Here is a 21,414-nt window from a genome sequence, read left to right as displayed (position 1 = left end):
AACCAAATTGACTGTGACATGTCAATGATGGTAAATGGCATATTTTTACACAATGTAGACCGAAAAATTTGGTCACTAAGGCATTCTCAAAGGCCCTGACATGATTGTAATAGGCTGGAAGCATCCTTAAAAACGCCTGAACCATGAAACCATTACAAACAGAATCGAATCAGTGAGAAGAACCATTTTAAACCAAAACAAGGGATAAAAACATGAAACCTATAATCCTATCAAAAATGAATTACAATTTAAAATGTTCTAAACATTGAACCCAACACAAAATGAAAATTCAATTGCTCATAAACAAAAAGTAAAGCACGACAATAACAAGAGACAGGAAAAGAAAATTACTCATCCAATTCAACACCAGACATTGGCACTTCACCAGAAATCTGATCATCTGCATCATCATCAGTCCCATGGCTCTCATCATCGGCGTTCATGGAAAATCCTTTATTTGTATAATCCATCTTAAAATCGTAGTTGGCATCCATAGCTTCTGTTGAGATTTGCTGGCTTTCTTCCTTTTCTTCTTTTCTGCCTTCTGTAGCTTTGTGTTGAATATTCCTTCTGCTGTATGTAGCTTCTCATTGCCTGCTAGTACTGGTTTCGGCATTGGCCTTGCTTGAGTTGTTTTCATCACAAACCATGAGTTCATCGCTGCCATCTTCAGCTATTTCTTTGGGTTTTTCGTCGTCTTGATTTAAAACTTTGGGCTGTAAATCATCCTAAAGCCAGAACACATGATATTAAAGACTCATCTGGAAGGGCAGCAAGAATCCATAGCACGATATTTCTTTGGAAACATTCACACAAAAATAAAAAAATAAATACGACTTCATGTCAAGTTGGCAATGACCACATTTCTGTCATTATGCAAATATAAGTTACAAGCCACAAAGTGGGAACTTTCTAAGTGCATAGAACCCAGAACACGGTTGGCTTAATTTATAAAATATCCTCAACTTTGGCATGGATGAAAGCTTAGAAATATTTTAGAACATAACATTTTTCATGGAGAACTTTTATATAATGAGGCCCTGTTTCTAGAAATAAAATCACATAATATGACACTTGGTATTGATTTGGTTAGCAGCATATATGGTCTAAAAACAGGGTTTAATCTATCTTAGTCTACAGAAATACCTAGCAGAAATCAAAACATTTCGAAACAAACTGATGTAATAACAGTTTGGGCATGCTTCGTGTTGCTGTTGGGCTTTTTTTTTTTTTTTTTTTCTGAAGATGAACAGTGATTGAATAAATTGTGATTTTATCGGTGTGTAGAGCAAGACAAATCGATACTACCGGACAATTCACAACCTATAGATAGAAGCATAATAGCATATTGAAAAGTACATGAACATGCATGAAATAAATTACATTGTTTTGTTCTAAAATACCAAATAAAAAATTAATATTCAACGAAGCCTTAGCTGGATCAAAGTGGAATGAACATGGTTTATTTAGCTGACTCCAAATCTTTGGGATAAGACTTTGTTTGAAGTTCAAAATATTTTACTGAATTTATCCATCGATTGTTCTATGACTTGTCAAAAATATTTTGAGAAACACATTCATGCATTTTCCAGGTCTTGTAGGAGCACAAGGGAAACAAGGTGTGCTTTCTTTGATATTTGAATTTTCTGAACATGTATCAAATACAACAATAACGTTCGAATCTCTCCAGGTAACTTTGTTAACTACTTGTTTTCTTTAAGATGAGCATGTAATCTTCTCTTATCTTTAATTTTAATGCACATCTGGGAAATATCCTTTCATGGATCCTCATCTGTTATTGAATGACCTGTATTCATATTGTAGACTGCAAATGATTGGGATAAGGCTCAGAAGATGAAGATTTTTTGGGCTTAAAAATCAACTATTATAATGGTTAAAAAGAATTTTTACATTAAAATCTATTAGGTTTTTCGTGGTTGCTATGATGTTAAGCATGGAACCTATCCAAAAAAAAAATATATATATTGAAAAATGTTGAGCATGTAGTTGGTAATTTTAAAAGATGCCATGAAAATGTGCTTTTAAGAAAATTGAGATGACTTGGTTTTTCCCTGATAGGTAAAGAGATTTCACAAAAAGAAGAAATGCACTAGGCAGGAAGCCGAGTGGACCACCCATGAAAGAAAACAAAACAAGAAATAAACAGCACCAAAGGCAAATCAAAAATTTCTCACCCATGACACTTCCCCACTACAGGTGGAGTCCGACCTAAACATGTAGGCCTCAAAGAAAGGCCTCTAAATTACATATACAACTTGCACCAATAGATAACATGTTGGAATTACTATTATTATTATTATTATTATTATTATTATTATTATTTTTGTAATTAAAATTATTTTGTGGCCTATTCACATATACAAATTTTATATAAATTCTAGATTGTAATTTATTCAAAATATTAAGGATAAAATTGGAAACCATGTTAGTGGTCTAGCATTGGTTACCAGCATCAAATATGATGGGTTAGTGAACATTCTATCAAAACTTAAGTGGTATTCGCCTAATACTAGAATTCTTTGATGGGTAGAAAATCTAGTATTCTCTATTATAAATAGGTGGCCGTCCCCCCTCTCTACACACAGATTATTCTATTATTGAGATAGAAGGTTCCCATCACCAAAGTGTAGGTAGAGTTGGGATAGTGCACCTATTCTTCGCAGATCAAGATCAACGTAATCTTCGCGGATAATTAGAAAAGCGAATCTAGGTATTTTACAATTATTGTTTGTTCGATTCAATTATTCTATTTTGTTCAAGATCAAATCCTAGATCCATGAATATATTGTTTACAATATTTTTGCCAACAATTGGTATCAGAGCTAGTGGTGGATTTGTTCTTGTGCAAAACTTTGATTAAATCTGAGTGAAACTAGATTTATCTCGATTTAATTTTGATGTGAATCTGGATTTATTTTGGAATAAATGTTTATTTATATATTTATTTAAAGTCGATTTATCTAAAATTTGCGTTTTTGTTTTCCAAATCAAGAACACAATCGACTTCTGTTTATCCATTAAAATAGAAAACAACATTGTAATCTCGTTCGATCAAATCCAGTTTGATTGAATCTAAATCGAAATCGTTTTCTTGCGATGTTAGTAATCATTAGAAATCGAAGCCATCACAAACCGAAGTCGAAGAGATTACGAAATAGAATAAATAAACTAAATGAAGAGATTGAAAGAATCTGAAATTGAAGAGATTTCAGATTTGTTACCCCAAATTATTTGTTTATTTTTTCTCATAAATTCTCAAATCAGTCGCGGGTTTACAAACAGACGCTACCGGACAGTTTCTGGTGGCCGTATGTATCGTTTGACACCGTCGATCAGACCTGTCGGTCGACGAATGGATGGCTGCGATTAGGTGGTGGCACGGCTAGGGTTTACAGCAGATTCGTCTTCTTTATGAAGAAGACGATCACTTTGGGTTGGGCTGGGCCGACTCAATTGAGTTTTCGGTTGGGCTTTAAGTTTTGATTAGGCCAAGCCCGATAGCATTTTCGATTTTGGGCCAGCCCGATATCAATTCGTTTAGATAAGGCCATTTTATTTTCTGTTGAGCCAAGTCTATTAACAATATCTGTTTGGGCTAAGCCCAATTCAATTATTAAACCAATGTTTTATAAAGTCTGTTGGGTTAAACCCATTTCAGACTCGAACCGACCCTTTTAACCGATTCGTTTGGGTCAACACATGACCCGGTTTGAGTCAAATCGGTCCATCCGAACCGGTTCAGTTGGTTCAAGCATGAACCAGACCATAGAAAACTATTTTTTCTTATAAAACTTTGAAAAATCATAACTAATTCGTTTTAACTCTGATTTGGATAAAATAAGAGTCCATTTTGAATATTTTTCGAGATCTATTCAATAAAAATGTTAAAATAATTTATTAATAGCAACATATAATAGTAAAATTCAGATTAAGTTGTACCCTTTTGGAGAATATATCTATAATTACTTTCTTTTATATTGAATAATTTATTTTGTTATTTTAATGTACCCACATGTAAAACTAGAACAATTAAAAAGAAAATTTAGATATATTAGGGTATAGGTCTTGCCTATAGGGGTTTAGGAAGACACTTTGAGTGATCGTTCAAGGAACGTGATGGAAATAGAATAGTAGTCTGCTTAAAGGTGACCGTTCTATGGAAGTTACGGGTTCTTGAATTCTGAGACTTAGTGTCTCATTAAGATTACTTTGTGGAACTATTTTGCTTGAAATCACTAACTTCTGCCTAAAGGTGATTTAGGGATGTTTGTGTAGATCGAGCGAATAGAATAGTCACAAGTGTAAAAGGGAGAGAAGGATAACCCTCTTGCCTAAAGGTGTGCATAGTGTTTGGATTGAATTGGAACATGAGTGGCTAGGTCTATATGCGAACTCCAACGTAATTTTAGGGAACATATAGCATATTGAGATCTCAGCCCAAAGGCGAGTCTTGATGATGCGATTTGTTTGTACCTGCAGAGTGGAAGTTTTACCCATAATAAAACACTCTGAAACGATTCAACCAAAACCCCTAGTATGAATTGAAAGAATTGAATCCCACAATATATATATATATATATATATATATATATATATATATATATATTAATGTTTGACCATATTTTAATGCAGCTATGGATGGGTCATTAATTCAAAAGAGTCTGGCAGGGATTGAGCCTCTTAATGGCTCTAATTACTCATCCTGGAGGATGAATATTGATATTTTGTTGGGATGCATGAATTTGATTTTGTTTTTTTGAGGACATCCTACCAGCTCCACTTCCAGATTCTACGGAGTTGGTAAGAACCCATTTTGCTAAATGGAAAAAGGCTAATAGATTGTCCATGATGATCATTCGAGCATCTATTAGTTAGACTTTTCGAGGTGGTATTCAGACCAGAGATACTTCTAAGGAACTGTTGCAGGTTATCAAGAAACAGTTTGTAGGAACAAAGAGATCAGTTCAGTATGAGTATTTGGGTCAGCTAATGAATTTGAAGTATGATGGTAATAGAAATGTGCGGTAACATATTTTGAAGATGTCAAAGCTCGCCATTGGCCTCGGTGAGCAAGGGATTGTTTTTGAAGATGATCTTTTGGTTCACATGACAGTTTTATCTCTGCCTAAATCTTTTGATACTTTTAAAGTTAATTATAGTGCACAAGAAACTAAATGGGATTTGAATCAATTGATTTCTCTTTATGTCATTGAGGAAGCAAGATTGAGAGATTCGAAAGTTAAGTCAGCATACTTGGCAGTTCACCTAAATAGCAAAAAAGATTTCAAGAAAAGTTGCAACAAGAATTTTAAACAAGGAAAAGAGTTCAAGGATTTCAAGAATAAGAAAATAATCAAGGAAAAGACAGAGATTGGGAAAATGGATAATGAAGATTGCTGATTCTGCAAGAAGAATGGACACATGAAGAGAGATTGCTTTGCGTATAAGAATTGGTTGCAAAAGAATCCAGAAGGCATTCGACAGCAAGAGAAACCCCAGACCAGAGGATAGACTTTTTTTTAAGAATACAGAGGCATTGTAGGTTGAGGTTGTTGGAGCTTATCGTCTCATTCTCGATATAGGACATTCTTTAATTTTAGAGGAGATTTTCTACATCTCATCTTTTAGATGGAACATTTTTTCCATTTCTAGATTGAACATTGTTGGTTATGTTTTTCTTTATTTTTTGCGATAGTAGAATACACGGTTTTTATCATAATGACACTGTTTGACATATTTTTATTAGATGGTCTTTATCAGTTATCTTTGGATAGTTTGTTTGCTTATTCTCTATTATGTTTATCTGTTGATTTTCATGTGTTGGGGTTTAAACGTCCTAATTCGTCAGAAAACTCTTTTATGTTATGGAATTTGAGATTATGTCACATTTCCAAGAAAAGACTAGAATCCTTAGTTAAGAAAATAATTTTAGGTCCTCTAGATTTATCGGATTTTGATGTATGTGTAGATTGCATTAAGGGAAAGATGACTAAATAACTGAAGCTTAAAGCTACTAGAGTTACTGATTTGCTAGGTTTCTTAAATATGATCAAAATAGTAGGAGTGAAAAGTGAAGAAATGTTATATTTAAAAGAAACGTAGTGATCCACCAATAAATTTTTTATTTCGCGACCTTTACCTCATTTGGTGGATTCACCTGTCCGTACAATCGTTGTAGAAGATGTAGCAATCAAAACAAAACCCAATCCTCAAGCAATGGTGGTTCCAGTTCCACAATCAATCATTCCTATTAGGAGATCTACTCGAGAACGCAGACTCGCTATTATAGATGATTATGAGGTATACTTTCAGGAAGGAGATGCTATAAAAGGTGATGTAGATGATCCTTCAACATTTAAAGAAGTAATGGACTCAAATGAATCTCACTTCTGGCAGGAAGCAATGAAAGAAGAATTGAGATCTATGGAAAAGAATGAAGTATGAGAATTAACAACGCCTCCAAAAGGTCGTAAGATAATAGAATGTAAATGAGTTTTCAATACTAAAAGAGATTCAAAAGGTAAGGTTAAGAAGTTTAAAATAAGATTTGTAGCAAAGAGTTTCATGCAAAAGCTAAGTATTGATTTCTATAAGACTTATTCTCAAGTTATCTGTAAGCTGAAAATATTAATTTATAGGTTAAAACAAGCTACAAGACAGTGGTACATGAAATTTAATCAAGTGGTGACCAGATACGGATTTAAAGAAAATGTTGTTGACAAATGCATATATCGCAAGATGAGTGGGAGTTGATTCGTCATTCTTGTGATTTATGTTGATGATATATTACTAGTAAACAATGATGCTCATCTCTTATGTGACAATAAGGTTATTACTGATTTTTCAAAGAATGAAAGAGTAACCAGAAGAAACAAGCATATCGAAATAAAGTACCTTTTTTTTTTAGTATGTGAAAATGTTTGTGAATGATTGATCGAGATTGCTAAGATAGATTATAGCAATATGATAGCTGACCCTCTTACAAAAGAACTCCCGCTAAAGATTTTTCAAGGAACATGTAACTCGTATTGGAGTTATCATGTCATTTGTTCAAGTTATTTAAGTGTTAAGTTTATTTTATGCTTGTTTTGATTCATTTATACTCTTGATAGACTATTTATTGCTGTTTAATAAAATTAATTATGACTAGTCATTGTTTATGTGTTATTGTGTACACATGTTATGTTTGCCTATGAGTAGATGTACTCGTAAAATGTTAAAGAAATGCTTGAATTAGACGTGACTTGGCATCACGTTGATGAAGTTTTCATTCTGGATGGAAAGGTGATGGAATATCACATAACTGGTTGCTTGTAAGGTATCAGAATGACATACGATGAGTATGAAGCTGGACACCTAGGGAATGTACATATAGACTACATTGAAGGTTGTACATTGCCCTAATACCACAAAAAAAGTTCACGTAAAGGTAAACTCCTAAATTTATTGATGGTACTAGTTTTGAGACCATGGAACTGTCTTAGGACCGACAAATGAGCACTTGGTTACATCCATGATCCATCATTAATCGTATCTTTGAATGAAGGTGACAGTTAAAGATTATCTGAATTATTTGAAACAATTATTTTTCAAAAGAGTGCACTCGATTATTCAAAAGGTAATAATCCAGAGAGTCGTTTTCTAAACAAAAGGTATATGTGAAGGCCAAGTGGGAGATTGTTGGAATTATTATTATTATTATTATTATTATTATTATTATTTTCGTAATTAAAATTATTTTGTGGCCTTTTCACATATACAAATTTTATATAAATTCTAGATTGTAATTTGTTCAAAATATTAAGGATAAAATTGGAAACCATGTTAGTGGTCTGGCATTGGTTACCAGTATCAAATATGATGGGTTAGTGAACATCCTATCAAAACTTACGTGGTATTCACTTAATACTAGAATTCTACGATGGGTAGAAAATCTAGTATTCTCTAATATAAATAGGTGGCCGTCCCCCCTTCTCTACACACAGATTATTCTATTATTGAGATAGAAGGTTCCCATCACCAAAGTGTAGGCAGAGTTGGGGTAGTGCACCTATTCTTTGCAGATCAAGATTAACGTATTCTTCGCGGATAATTAGAAAAGCGAATCCAGGTATTTTACAATTATTGTTTGTTCGATTCGATTATTCTGTTTTGTTCAAGATCAAATCCTAGATCCATGAATATATTGTTTACAATATTTTTGCCAACATAACAACCCCAACTGCCAATGATGACTGCATGAGCCTCACTTTCCTCACAGATTCCCCATCAAATTACAAACAGAAGGAAACTCCATAGAATTCTTTTCAAGAACTAGAGGGCAGTAGATTCCAACTTTGAAAAAGAAGGAAAAGTGATTTAGGGAAAAAGAAAATTGAGAGTACTTGATTTGAAAGCTATAAATATTTTGCAATTTCTGGATTACTTGTGCATCTTTTGTTTGAGAAGATTGGTAATCATCCATGTTTCAACACTGCTTGTATCTAGGCTGGGTTATGGTTTACGTTATCATGTTGTAGATATTGCTTTTCATAACCGTCTGAAGTCCATTTGGTATTTTTCATTATACTCGTTGTTCTGTTATATTTATTCCCTTTAACCAATTCATTTAAATAAATGGGATGTATCATAGACTAGTTAGAACCACCCCCCCCCCCTTCCCCTCTTTTTATGGAAAGGTATTAGATGTATCTGTAAATGGAAATTAAGTGAGAGTTGAACTGACCATCTCAATACAGTGCTACTATAGATTGCTGGAATCACTTTCTAACTAGCTGCAATGGATGTCTGCACAGTGCACACCAGCTTGAAGAGGAGTTTTGTGGAATCTTTTTCTTTGTTTCAAATATGTTTCCTCTATATATTAGTGGTTTTCAGTCATCTCATGCCTCTTACTATCTGCATTTACTACCATTCATTAGTGGCATTCCTGTAGTTATGATCAAAGTTGAAAATCTCATCTTGAGTCATCGTCTCGGTAAGGAGAAAACTGAGATTCTCCCAACCAAGCCAATCCCAAAATGTGATATTGGCCAAAGAGACTTCTCAGCTGAGAAATTTCAAGATGGTATGAAACTTTAAATCATGATTATGATGTTTAGGTTGGCATGGATTAACTATGGATGTTTAGGTTCCATATTCTATCATTCAATTTTTATTTTTTTTAATTTCTTATAAATTTTCAAATGGCATATGGGAGGTGCATTTATATAATTGTTAGGTTTTGGTGTCCTGTTCTGTGTACAATTTTAACTCTCAGTAAGTATTCTCCTACTATTTATCATTCTGAAACTTAAGCTCCTTTGCTTCCCTGCCCCCAAGCACTTCTGCACACTTCACTTTCATAAGCATTCTTGGAAACCAATTTGTTTCTTGTGTTGCAGTTTCCATTTCATTAATTTTGTGTCTCATGGAAGAAAATGGAAGTCATTTTAAAATGGTTTTTAATGAACTTGATTGTGTCATGATTATTTTTCAAGGAAGCTACGTCTCATGTGTTGTTTCTTACAGGTCCTTAGGGCTGTATCACATAACTACCCTAACACAATGGCTTGTTGAGAGTAGCTACTCCTGAGGTTCCTACCCCTGTAGTTTCAACCAGGCAATTGAAGGGAGACATTGGAGAAAGATGGATCATAGCTGCTGTTTTTTTTTTTTTTTTGTAATCACTAAGCTGAGGCTATAGAGGGCCCCACCCTTATATATTAAAAGCTGCTAATGCTGAACGAAACAGGCATTAATATCCTCCAGGAGGATATTATACAGATCCACCAGAAGATTCGAAAAATTAAAAAAAAAAAAATTCATTTATAGCTCCTCTTCTCGCTAACCAATCTGCTGCTTTGTTTGTTTCCCTCCACTCGAACTCCAGCACAACCTAGTTAAAACACCACATAGCTATCTTAATGTCCCTGACTAGGCTAAACATCAGCCATAATTAGATGACTTAGCTGCTGCCCATTCACCTCTTTTTCATCAAATATGCGCTGGTTACGCTCATGCCAAATGTGATAAATAGTAGAGCAGAACATAACGCTAATAATGGGAGTTACTGAATGGTTACCACTGAAATCAACTTCCTCTTCTATGCTCCCCACCATACCTCTATCTATCGCAACCCAATCCAACACTTTCTTCCAGCACTCACTACTATACTTACACTTGAAGAATAAGTGATCATTCTCTGCATCAATTCAGCAAAAGGACGCATCTTGACACCACCATTACACCTCCTTTTCTTAAATTTTCTACTGTTAGCAGACTTCTATTCAAAGCCATCTAAGCTATAAAAGACTGACGAGGAATTGTCCAGATAACTTTATACCACGTAACCTCCAAATCCTGTCTTCTAATAGAGTTCCAAGCTGATCTCAATGTGAATTTCCCATTCGCAGTCGCCTTCCACACTATTTTATCTTCTTCATGCGGGCAAGGAGGATGGTGCGCTTCAACTTGATCAGCAATCTTTGAGAGTCTTATATCATCTATTATAAGACCTTCCCATATATTATTTCCAGCAAAATCAGAAACCCTAGTATCAATATTGCTATTCATACGAAAAACATATATTCTCTCGAATTGATTAATCAAAGCACCCCCTTCTAACCAAGGGTTGTTCCAAAAAGAAGTTTTAGACCCATCACCCACTAAAATCGAATTTGATTTTTAGTAAAATCTCGGACCTTCAGAATACCTCTCCAAACCCAAGACGCATTGTTCGGAGGGATACCTCTCCAAATATTACCATGTTTAGCATACCTTATTCTCATCCAATCAGATCATAGACTATTGTTATTGATTATTTTCCAGAATAATTTCATAAGACCAATAGTATTATAATCTCTAATCCTTCTAATTCTTAGTCCACCCTCTTTTAAAAGGTTGGCAAACTTTGGACCAATTAACTGAATGAAAGGATTTTCTCAAAGAGGACCCACTCCAAAGAAAATTACTCAACAAAGATTTAATTTTGTTAATAACCCTTACCGGTAGAGAGAAACAAGAAGACCAGTAAATTTGGAAAGAAGATAGGATTGACTTAATGAGTTCAATCCTCCCCGCAAACGATAAAAATCTCGATTTCTATCCTTCAATCCGTTTTTGAATTTTCTCAATTAAAGGATAATACATGGAAGAAGTCAAATGAGAAGAGAACCGTGGAAGGCCTAAATACTGAATTGGAAGATTTCCTCTCTAAAAGATAGGGCTTGAAGAATAAGATTCTTATTTATACAAGAATTACTGAAGAATAAATTACTCTTCTTGACATTGGTTTGAAGGCCAGAAATATGGAAAAAATGAAGGAGGGTTTTAATATGAGATGCAGATTGAACACTATCTTTAGAAAAAAGAACAATATCATCTGCAAACATAAGATGAGAAATATGAGAAAGATTGTTCTTGATATGTATATAAATAAGATTATTCCTAATTCTTTCTTCAAGAAGGCAAGACAAAGCTTCCATGACAATAGTAAAGAGGTAAGGGGAAATAGGGTCACCTTGTCTCAATCTACATTTACTAGGAAAGTACCCAAACGAAGACCCATTAAGGACGATAGAAAATTTAGGAGTTGAAATACATTCCCTAATCCAAGAAATCCATCTACAATTGCACCCCAATTGATTGAGAATATTTAAAACAAAATTCCATCTAACTTTATCATAGGTTTTCTTTGACCGAGAAAAAGGGAGGACTCGACTCAAGATGTGAATTATGAAACAACTCATGGGCTAACAAAATATTATCAAAAATATTTCTACCTTTAATGAAAGCCGATTGGTTCAAGCTAATGATAAAAGTTAAAATATTCGAAAGACGATTAGCCAAGATTTTCGTAATCACTTTCTCTGTAAAATTGCAAAGAGATATAGGTTTAAATCTATCCAACCGATTGGCATCTTTTTCTTTATGAATAAGGATAATAGGAGTAGAGTTCAACTCCCTAAGAAGTTTCTTATGAGAAAAAAATTTGAAATAGCTCTAACAAAGTCCTCCTCTACGATATTTCAAAAAGAAGTAAAAAATTATGCACAAAACACATTCGGACCAAGGGCTTTATTTAGAGGAGATTGGAAAATAACCGACTAAATTTCCTCTTAAGAAATTGGGTTAGACAAACTATGAGATTGATCTAAAGACAACCTATTTTTGAAAGGAATAACTGGAGAAGGAGAATTAGAAGAATAAGAAAATACCTTCTAGAAATGATTAATAGCATAGTCCATAGAAGCATAGAAAAACTTGGTATTCGTATCCCCATCTTTCAGCCACTGAACTCGAGACTTTTGCCTAACCATGGAATCTTCTGCCATAATTTCTTTTGTCAGATCTCCTACTGCAACCCTCTCTTGATATGCAAGTTCTGTATTAAGCCACTCATCTTGGATTTTTTGCTGGATAATTTTAAGATTCGTTTCTGCCACACCTTTCCTGCTAGTAACATTCTCGTATTTCTGTTGATTCCAATTTTGATAGCCATTTTAACCCAGCGGATTTTTGAAGCTAAAACAAAAGATGGATTTCCTTCTATGCGACAACTCCAAGCACTTCTCACCATATCTCGAAATCCCTTTTGGTTAATCCACGAAGTGTAAAATTTGAAGTTAGTCCTGTGTTTTCTTTCTTGGTTGACAAGCTAAAACTCATTGATGAATGATCTGAAATTCTTGGATGAAGATAGTTAACCTGGACGTTAGCCCATTACTGAATCCATTGAACATTCTCTAACGCTCTATCCAACCTACACAAAATACGCCTATCATTCGTTACATTATTGCTCCAAGAAAGGTATTGATCCGTCGTGATTATGTCTTGCAAACCACAAGAATTAATACAATCATTGAACTCTTCTAAATTCCGATGAGGTGCGAGATTCCTACCAATTTTCTCGTTTGTAAGTCTAACCATGTTGAAATCACCAATGACCACCCAAGGAGATTCAATACTTGCTGCCAAAGAAATCAACAAATTCCATAACTCAACTCTATCTGATAAAAAATTTGCTGCATAAATACAAGTAACAAAAAAATTAGAGTTGTCGCTAAATCGATGCACAAGACAATGAATAAATTGGGCCGATTCTGAAATTTTCCACTCTAATCTTCGTTGGATTCCACCCCAACCAAATTCTCTGCCTGATTCATTTGCTCATAGTTATCTATGAAGCTCCAACACTTTTGAAAGCTTCTACGGTACCCCACAGCTCTAAATTTCTCGACTTTAGTTTCATTCAACACAAGAACATCAAAATTTTCCGAACACATAAGGTCCCTAATTGCTCTCCTTTTGCTGATGTGGTTGCAACAGCTGCTGCTCCATAATTCTCTTACCTTTGCTATAAACATATGCTTTAGGAACTTCTCTCATTTGTTGTTGTGAAAAAGGCGTGATTTCCAAATTTGAAAAACCACATACAACAACACAAGCTTCTACTAACGGCATGGTTTCCAAATTTGGAAAATGACAAATGGCAATACAAGGATCTGCTTCCTTTTCTGCAAAAGTTTCCTTCTGGGCTGACGTTCCATCATCTCCACCATTAATGCTGCTCACTGTAGCTAGAGCAAGTTCCATTCCTTGCTTCACCGTTTGGTCCTTATCTATATTTGATGTTTTAATTCTTCAGTCAGCCATCTGTGTGAGGTGATTCTTTCGGATATTTTGCTGTTTAAATTTTGGACACTGATCCTTTGAATGATCAAAAGTCATACAAGCATCACAACATTTAGGCTTCCATTCGAATTGAATCGATTGCAACACCTTTGATCCTGTTTCCTTATAAAGACCAATTGAATCCGGAAAGCAACAGTCTGGCTCAATCTCGACGCAAATCCTAGCATATAATAATCGTGTTCTATTCGCTGTAGGCTTATCCATATGCAAAGGCGTCCCAAAAGTACTCCCAATAGAACCCAGACATTCCGGATCCTAGAACTGAAGTGGAAGTCTTGGCAAGCGAATCCAAATTGGAATTGACTTGAACATCTCCATATTTAGAGAAAAACCATCTCCTTAGGATCAAAGGACGCCCCCTATTGTCCAAATAGCCGAATTCAAAATAGATGCGCAATCCTTTGAAAGACTGAACTTAAATAGGAAGAAGCCATCATCCATCGAGATAATCTCAATAGATCCTTTAATCTTCCAAAGTTTGTTTAAGGCAGCCTTTAAACCCCTAAAATATGGTCTCTTGCCCAAGACATATCCAACAAGCGTATTCTCCCATCTATCAACTTCTTTTTGGACTTCCTCCTCTGGGATAGAGATGACCTTTTTCCCTTTTAAATCTGATTTAGCTTCGAGGGATCTATCCATGGTGGTATCACCTCCTCTAAAAATTTTTTTCCAAGAAAAGCAACTTGATTCCCCCATTCTAAGAAGAAAAGAGATTTACTCACAGAAATTTTCAGGTTATTCTTATCTCAATCCAATGATTGAATCGTGCTCCCTCTAGAAATCTCTTTTGATAAGTCTCAAATCTTAGAAACGTGAAAAAAATCACTAGAGCTCATAGCAGCTTCTACTTGAGTGTTGATCACTGTATATAGCTGCTGTTAAGGTAACCATTATGCTCTTGTTGGGTAATAGTATGCATTTAGGTTGAAAAGATCATAATTCACACATAACTAGTTATGTGCTCTTGTGAAATGCCTTGAATCCTCAATTTTGATAGCTTTACTTTGTTAAAGCATTATAAATATCATACATTCATTGTTTCCTTCTAACAAGTTATTGCTCATTAGAAGTATCTATTTTGCGTGACATATCTACATACTATCAGTTTGAAGCTTTCAAATATTCACGTGTGTTCTCTAGTATGATAAGGCCATTATTATCTCATCATGCTTAAAGAGGATGAATTTTGTTCTAGAAATTAGGAACCCTTTCCAAATGGTTCAAACTGGTTATACTCTACTCTAGAAAAGTTTTCAAAAGATTATTCAGAATGAAAACCTTCAATCTCCTCCTCAAAAGATCAGGCCTTGTTTTATGTATTGGTTGTGTGGTTCTTTAATCTATTCATCTGCATAAAGCATCTTCTTTTAGATTAAAGAAAATCATTAAATAGTTGTTTGTCTAGTTCCATATCTGATTTTGTATTATAGAAAATCATCAAATATTTTTTTGGCTAGCACCATTTTGCTAAAAAGTGTTTTCAATCAATGAAGAAAATACACATTTTGCAGTGAAAACTATATATCATATATCAATATATTATATTTCTTTACCTCCCTATTTTGCAGGATCCAACCGGAAAGCTTCCAAAGCACACTTCTGACATAAGGATTCTGCCATGTCAATGTACCTGGAAGAATGAAAGTCCCATGGTTTTATATCGGAACTTTAGCCATGAAATTCAAAAACAAAGAGAAGGCAAGGATGACCTTTATGAGTGAGTAAAAAAACATTAGGGAGTCAATGCAGAACAATGACATTATCATCATTCCAAGATAAGTGAAGTACAGATCTGTAGAAATTGTTGCGTAGAAGTACCAAAAGACCTTGTAAGCTGACACATAGTATCCTATTGTTGGATATGTAATTGCAGTATATAAAATTGCTTGGAGTAATATATAGGGAATCTCAATGGTCACCTACAACTTACAAAAACATCAATATATTTCGTGTGTGATCGGAGTCCAGAAATTAATTAGTATTCTTCTTTAAAAATGAACCATGGTAAGTACTAGATGCTTGGAAAATAGGTTTGGACCTGGGCAATATTCATCAATCCGAGAATGTTGAACAAATCTTGCTCCTCATTTCTTCAAACAAGGAAAAGAAAGCCATATCAGAATCATTCTCTTAGAAAAGAAAATTAAATTACCTAACCAAATGGTAGTTTAAAGTTTTACCTTCAAATGCCTGAAATTGCAGCTGAGTTATTCCAAGTACCATCAATCAATACGAAGTTTAAAGTCTGACCTCTTGTCATCTGTGAGTAGGATCAATATGAAAGTTACCACCCTGTTGAACTCAAAGAAGCAATGGACTCATTTGTTATAACAGCAATATAAGGCGATAATTGAAGGAAAGAATCGTCAAATTCATCAGAAATCCAGATCACTTGCCATTGATGTAAACATCCAAAGAATCACTAATGCAAAAAAGAATGATGTTATCTGTTGAACTAATATCATTAAGTTTCATCCAACCACCATACATAAATTTCTCAACAGTACTCCAAGGCATGCCAACAATTTGATGTCCTCATAATCATGGTTTAAAGTTTCATAACGTCCTAGAATGTCTCGGCTAAGACCTTACAAGATTTAGATCCCAAAACATTTAAGCTTTTGGGACTGACATGCATGACAAACCAGCAACACTTCCACGTTTACAAATGGGGAAACAAAAAAAGCACAACAACTATATATCAAAGAGTCCTACACTTCTATGTGTACTCAGTTAAAAAGAAGTATCTTCAGTTAAGTAAAAGAATATTAAATAAATACAATATAAGAAAGAACAGCGTTATTACGACCCCCTTTGCGACACACCTTTTTGTCTTATATGGGAAAAAATGTTTGGAATGGGCTGATTTTTTGTGAGGATGATATCTATGGTGAGGGGATCATCCTGGCAAAAAATCATCTCATTCCAAAACTTCTAGACCGTCCGATTTTTGTTGAAAAATTATAGACCGTCCAATTTTTGTAAATCAATTTTGATGGGGTTAGAAGTTTTGGAATGAGATGATTTTTTGCCAGGATGATCCCCTCACCATAGAGATCATCCTCACAAAAACTCAGCCCATTCCAAACATTTTTTCCCATATAAGACAAAAAGGTGTGTCGCAAAGGGGGTCGCAAAGGGGGTCGTAATAACGTGACCCTATAAGAAATGCTACTACATCAGGAAGAGAGCTTACAAGCTAACCAAGAACTTCAGTTTGGCCTAGGGCAGTCTAATCCTATATACTAACTAATGATTTTGTATGAAAAAAGTTGATCATTTTAACATAAAAATTGGAAATATATAAATTTCTTTCAAGTGAAACATCAAAACTTCCATTCAATTTCTAACTCAAAGCAAAATATAACAAAAGTTATAGTTACCTCTCCAAAAGCCTGGCACTATCAATAGTTAACAATAGAAATTCCAGCTCTAATAGTCATCCGGGCTTGGGACCATCCTTTTCACTTCTCTTTTATTCGGGCTTGGGACCGGCAATGTAAAATATATAATTGTACATTGACGGAGTTAAAAAGAAGTTAGTTAACAAAAAGATAATTATAAAAGAAATCATAAAACATCACAACCGTAGTGAGCAATTCACAGCATGGAGACATTTTAAATTTCATTAAAAATTTGATAAATAAAATGGAGTCAAGAGTAGATAAATTCTAGATGAATGTTAAGTAAAGAGAGCTACTATTTCCATACCAACTTTTACTAATGCCTTACCTTCCCAACCACTCTTCTTCAATGTTTCAATTAGTTCAAAGATTTAGGTACATGAGCAGACGTATGAACTTTCCTTTTATAATTTAAACGAATAACATTTTTTTTACATGTTCTTTAAGGAAATTTGGTATGACTTAGCAAATATTCCCAAAAAGAAAAAAAGTTGTTTCAAACCATGGATCAAAATGAAAAAAAAAAATTAAAAAAAAAAATTTCCAAAACCAAGTATCAAAAACAAATAAATTTTTTGGAAAAATTGGAATAAGACGACATCTAAAGTTGAAAAGAAAATCAAATGAGATCTAAAATAATGCGAAAGTCCATCATTCATAAGGAGTCATTGGCGTTGATTTTGACAGAAGCTAATTTAGAATGTAAATAAAATTTTTAAGGTGGAACAAATGAGATTGGTTTCTCTTTTTTGATAGGTTCAACATTCTAGTGTGGTTCACCAGAGGATTAGTTGGTTGAGAGACGTAATGTCATTCACTGTCTTTTAGTTTTAGATTTTATATCCACCACCTTAATCTTATGACAGTGACTTTGAATTTACCTTTTTTTTTTTTTTTTTGTCTGAATTCCTTGAATTTTTCTAAGGTTTATAACTTTCAAGGTAACAAATAGATATTCATTGCTTCTGTGATATCCTCATTACTATTATTCCCATTTTTTTATATGAAAATTGATGTGTATGCAAGGGCATTTTGACAAATAGTATTAAAATTAGAATTTGAAACCCTAAAATAATTGAGAAAAATCTGAGTTTCGACCAAAAAACTTAACATACCTTAAGATTAGATAAAAAATGTGGTAAAAACTGGCATCAATCCGAGAGAGATAGCAACTTAGTTGTTGAAATGTGATCGTATATGGATTTTTTCTGAGATAGAAGGTAAGTTAAAATGATTAGGGAGGGGGGATCAAACAAAACCCTAAAACTTGCCTTAACCATGAAGAAAACCTTTGAAACCCTAAATTAATTAACAAAAAATTGAGATTCAACTAAAAGCTTTAACATACTTGAAGATTCGATGACAAACCTAGTAGAAACTATCATAAAATCCTAAAGATAGATTAAAATGATAAAAAGGAGGGAGATCAAACAAAGACCTAAAACTATCGATCAAACTCCGATCAATTTTTCCCTAAACCTTGCAAATCGAAATTTGATTGTGTCTGATCATAGACTCAAAATCGCAGATTCTGCGAGTGAGAGATAGAGCGAAGATATTTCGATCAAACTCCGATTGATATACTTTCCCAAAAAAATTTCGATCGATTTACTTTCCAAAATGGAAAAAATCTGATCGATTTTGAGAGAGAGAGAGTCGAGATAGAGTCGAGTGAGAGAGAGAGGAGAGACATATTCAAGTGAGAGAGAGAGAGAGAGAGAGAGAGTGTCGAGTGAGAGAGAGATGAATGAAATTGAGTGAGTCAAAGAGAGTTGAATCGAGTCACGTGTGTGGCGTAAAAACACTGATTTAGTGATTGTTGGAAACTGTAGCTTAAAACGATGGTTAAAGCTGTCGTTTTTGCCACAATACCACAGTCATCTTTTACCCTTTATGACGTAGTGTTCGGCCTCTTAAACTCCAATGTTTTCCCCATTTACCCTCCTCTTGCAGAGAGTGAGTGCAGACAAATGCAAGCTGATTTAAAGAGAAGATCCTTAATTTGGTAACCTTCCAAGCCAATCTATATATCAGTTGAGCTAGAAGAAATTGATCTAATTGAGATGCGATCAGTCAAAGCAGCCCCAAAGCGCAAGTTATGTTCTGCCAAGTTCCAAACACCATTAGCCCAAACTTCTGAAATTTTAATTGATCCACCCGTCAAAGGAAAAGACTCAATTAAAGGAGGCCCCTCCGACTAAAAATTGAATAAAATAAAAACACTCACACCTGTAGAAACAAGAAATTTCTAGTATAAAAGTCTATGTCAAAAACCTTGATAGATAATTCCATATTTTCGAGTCGTTCAATCATTTACAATCCATCCACCATTTTCTTTTCGAGAATAATTTCTCTTCATGAAATTTGGCAAGATGGAATTTTAAAAAAGTATTCTCCAACAAAGTTTAATTGTAAAAGCTTTGTGGATATCTTGCTCTCTTTGAACCCCTAAGCCTCCTTTCGTCTTCAATTTTGATAATATAGTCCAGCTTACTAGATGCATCTTGGAACCATTCTATCCTTCGTTCTATAAAAAAAAAATGCACAAAAATCATCTCTAACGGTGAAGATAGATATTTAGGATGGGAAGAACAAAAACTAAGTAAGTTGGTATTGAGGACAGAATGTGATTGAGAAGCATAAGATGGTCGCCATCAGAAAGGAAATTTGATTTCCACCCTTCAATTACATTACTAGAGGTGGAAATTACCAGATTTTCACAACTTGCTGGACTAAGCATTCCATTAAATGATGGAACTCCAAATAATTTGAAGGTAAAGCTCATTTGTAAAAACCAAGAATTTCATTGACTACTTTGATTATGAAGTCCTCAAACTAGTGTGACATAAAGTATTACTATTTTGCAGATTGGTTTTGTGACCTGAAAACCTTTCATCCAAAAGGAAATTCTTCAAATTACCCATCTGCAAAAAAGATATGTGAAGGGGCCAGATACCTCTTTTGCTTGAATATCTTTCTAGCTGATTAATGGATAATAAATAATATAAAACTCTGGATAGGGATTCTTCTACAAGAATGAATAAAACAAGAGACAAAGGAAACCGTTGTCTGAGACCTCTAAAGCTGTTGAAGAAACCATGCAGGAGTTTCATTGATCAAAATAAAAAATCAGACAGTTGAAAGGCAACCTGAAACTAACTTTATGCACTGATCTGAAAAACCCATATTCTTCATAATTGTGAGAAGGAAGTCCCACTCCAACTAATCTTTGACAATGTCTGTTAGAATATGGAATGTTTAAGGGTTTAATTACGCAAGGAAGAGGAATTCTGTTCATGATTTCATTAGGGATGAAAATGTTGAATTGATGGGGTTCTGTGAGACTTAGGCTCAGATCGAAGATGCATCAAAGTATCAAAGGAAGCTATGTAGAGCGTGGAAATTTATCAATAATTATGATTCACACTTCTATAGTCGTATCTGGGTGGGATGGAATCCGTTGGTCTACTTTGTGCAAAGAATTTTTGAATCAAATCAGGTTATTCACTGCAAGGTACCTTGCCTGAGGGATGGTTTTGTTAGTTTCATGTCTTTTGCTTATGTCGAAAATTTTGAGAACGATAAAAGGTTGCTATGGTCAGATCTTAGCCAATTAATCACGTTGGAGCCATGGATTATATTGGGGGTTTTTAATAGGGTTTAGATTTCAGGAAGAAAAGGTGGGAGGACATCCTGCATCAATCCGATCAATGCGTAATTTTAATGAATGTATTAATACTATTGGAGTTCAGGATCTGAAAACTAATGATGATTGGTTATCCTGGAGTAATAACTCAATAGGCACTCGACGTATTCTATGTAGGTTGGATAGGGTGTTAATAAATCTGGCATGCTTGCTGAAATTTCCGGAAATGATCTTCAATTACCTGCCTTGTGAGTGTCAGATCATTCTCATTTGAGGCTGGTATTTCCAAGGAACTCTTTAGGAGGACCAAAAGTGTTCAAATTCTTCTCTCTGTGGATAGGAAAACTAGGGTACAAAGGAGTGGTTTTTAATGCCTGGAATCAGAATGTTATGGGCACCTATCTTTGAGCATAAAAGAAAAATTAGGGCGGTTAAAAATTCCATTAGAGAATGGAATAGGAATTTCTTTGGAATCATTCATGGTCGGAAAGAGAAAGCTAAGGAACATTTGTTTTAGATACAAAGTCAGATTCAGAAACAACCCATGGATAACAACCTTCAAGCTCAAGAGGGAGAAGCAATTAGAGCCTACAATGAGGAGCTAGACAGTGAAGAAAGTTTGCACAGGCAAAAATCGAGAATTCAGTGGTTTGGGAAGGGGATAGA

The 21,414-nt window shown here is 34.4% G+C and overlaps 2 long non-coding RNA genes across 3 annotated transcripts; one reads left to right on the top strand and one right to left on the bottom strand.

Moving 5' to 3' along the window:
* Window positions 1-121: 121 nt before the first annotated feature.
* LOC147386762 (uncharacterized) lies at window positions 122-18,796 on the bottom strand. Of its 2 annotated transcripts, XR_015172075.1 has the most exons (6): window positions 17,082-18,796; window positions 15,879-15,958; window positions 15,737-15,788; window positions 15,408-15,490; window positions 15,252-15,328; window positions 122-728 (listed from the first exon to the last, which is right to left on the bottom strand). It is a non-coding gene; the product is annotated as an uncharacterized LOC147386762 (long non-coding RNA). The 2 variants fall into 2 exon arrangements; XR_015172074.1 differs by having other exon boundaries at window positions 15,408-15,788.
* On the top strand, window positions 1,417-9,682 carry LOC147386763 (uncharacterized). Its single transcript, XR_015172096.1, has 2 exons — window positions 1,417-1,690; window positions 9,532-9,682. It is a non-coding gene; the product is annotated as an uncharacterized LOC147386763 (long non-coding RNA).
* Window positions 18,797-21,414: the final 2,618 nt, after the last annotated feature.

This window comes from Akebia trifoliata, chromosome 14 (assembly GCF_017979445.1).
Source record: "Akebia trifoliata isolate Shusen 1 chromosome 14, ASM1797944v1, whole genome shotgun sequence".
Lineage (NCBI taxonomy): Eukaryota > Viridiplantae > Streptophyta > Magnoliopsida > Ranunculales > Lardizabalaceae > Akebia > Akebia trifoliata.
This window is presented reverse-complemented; position numbering and strand designations above follow the sequence as displayed.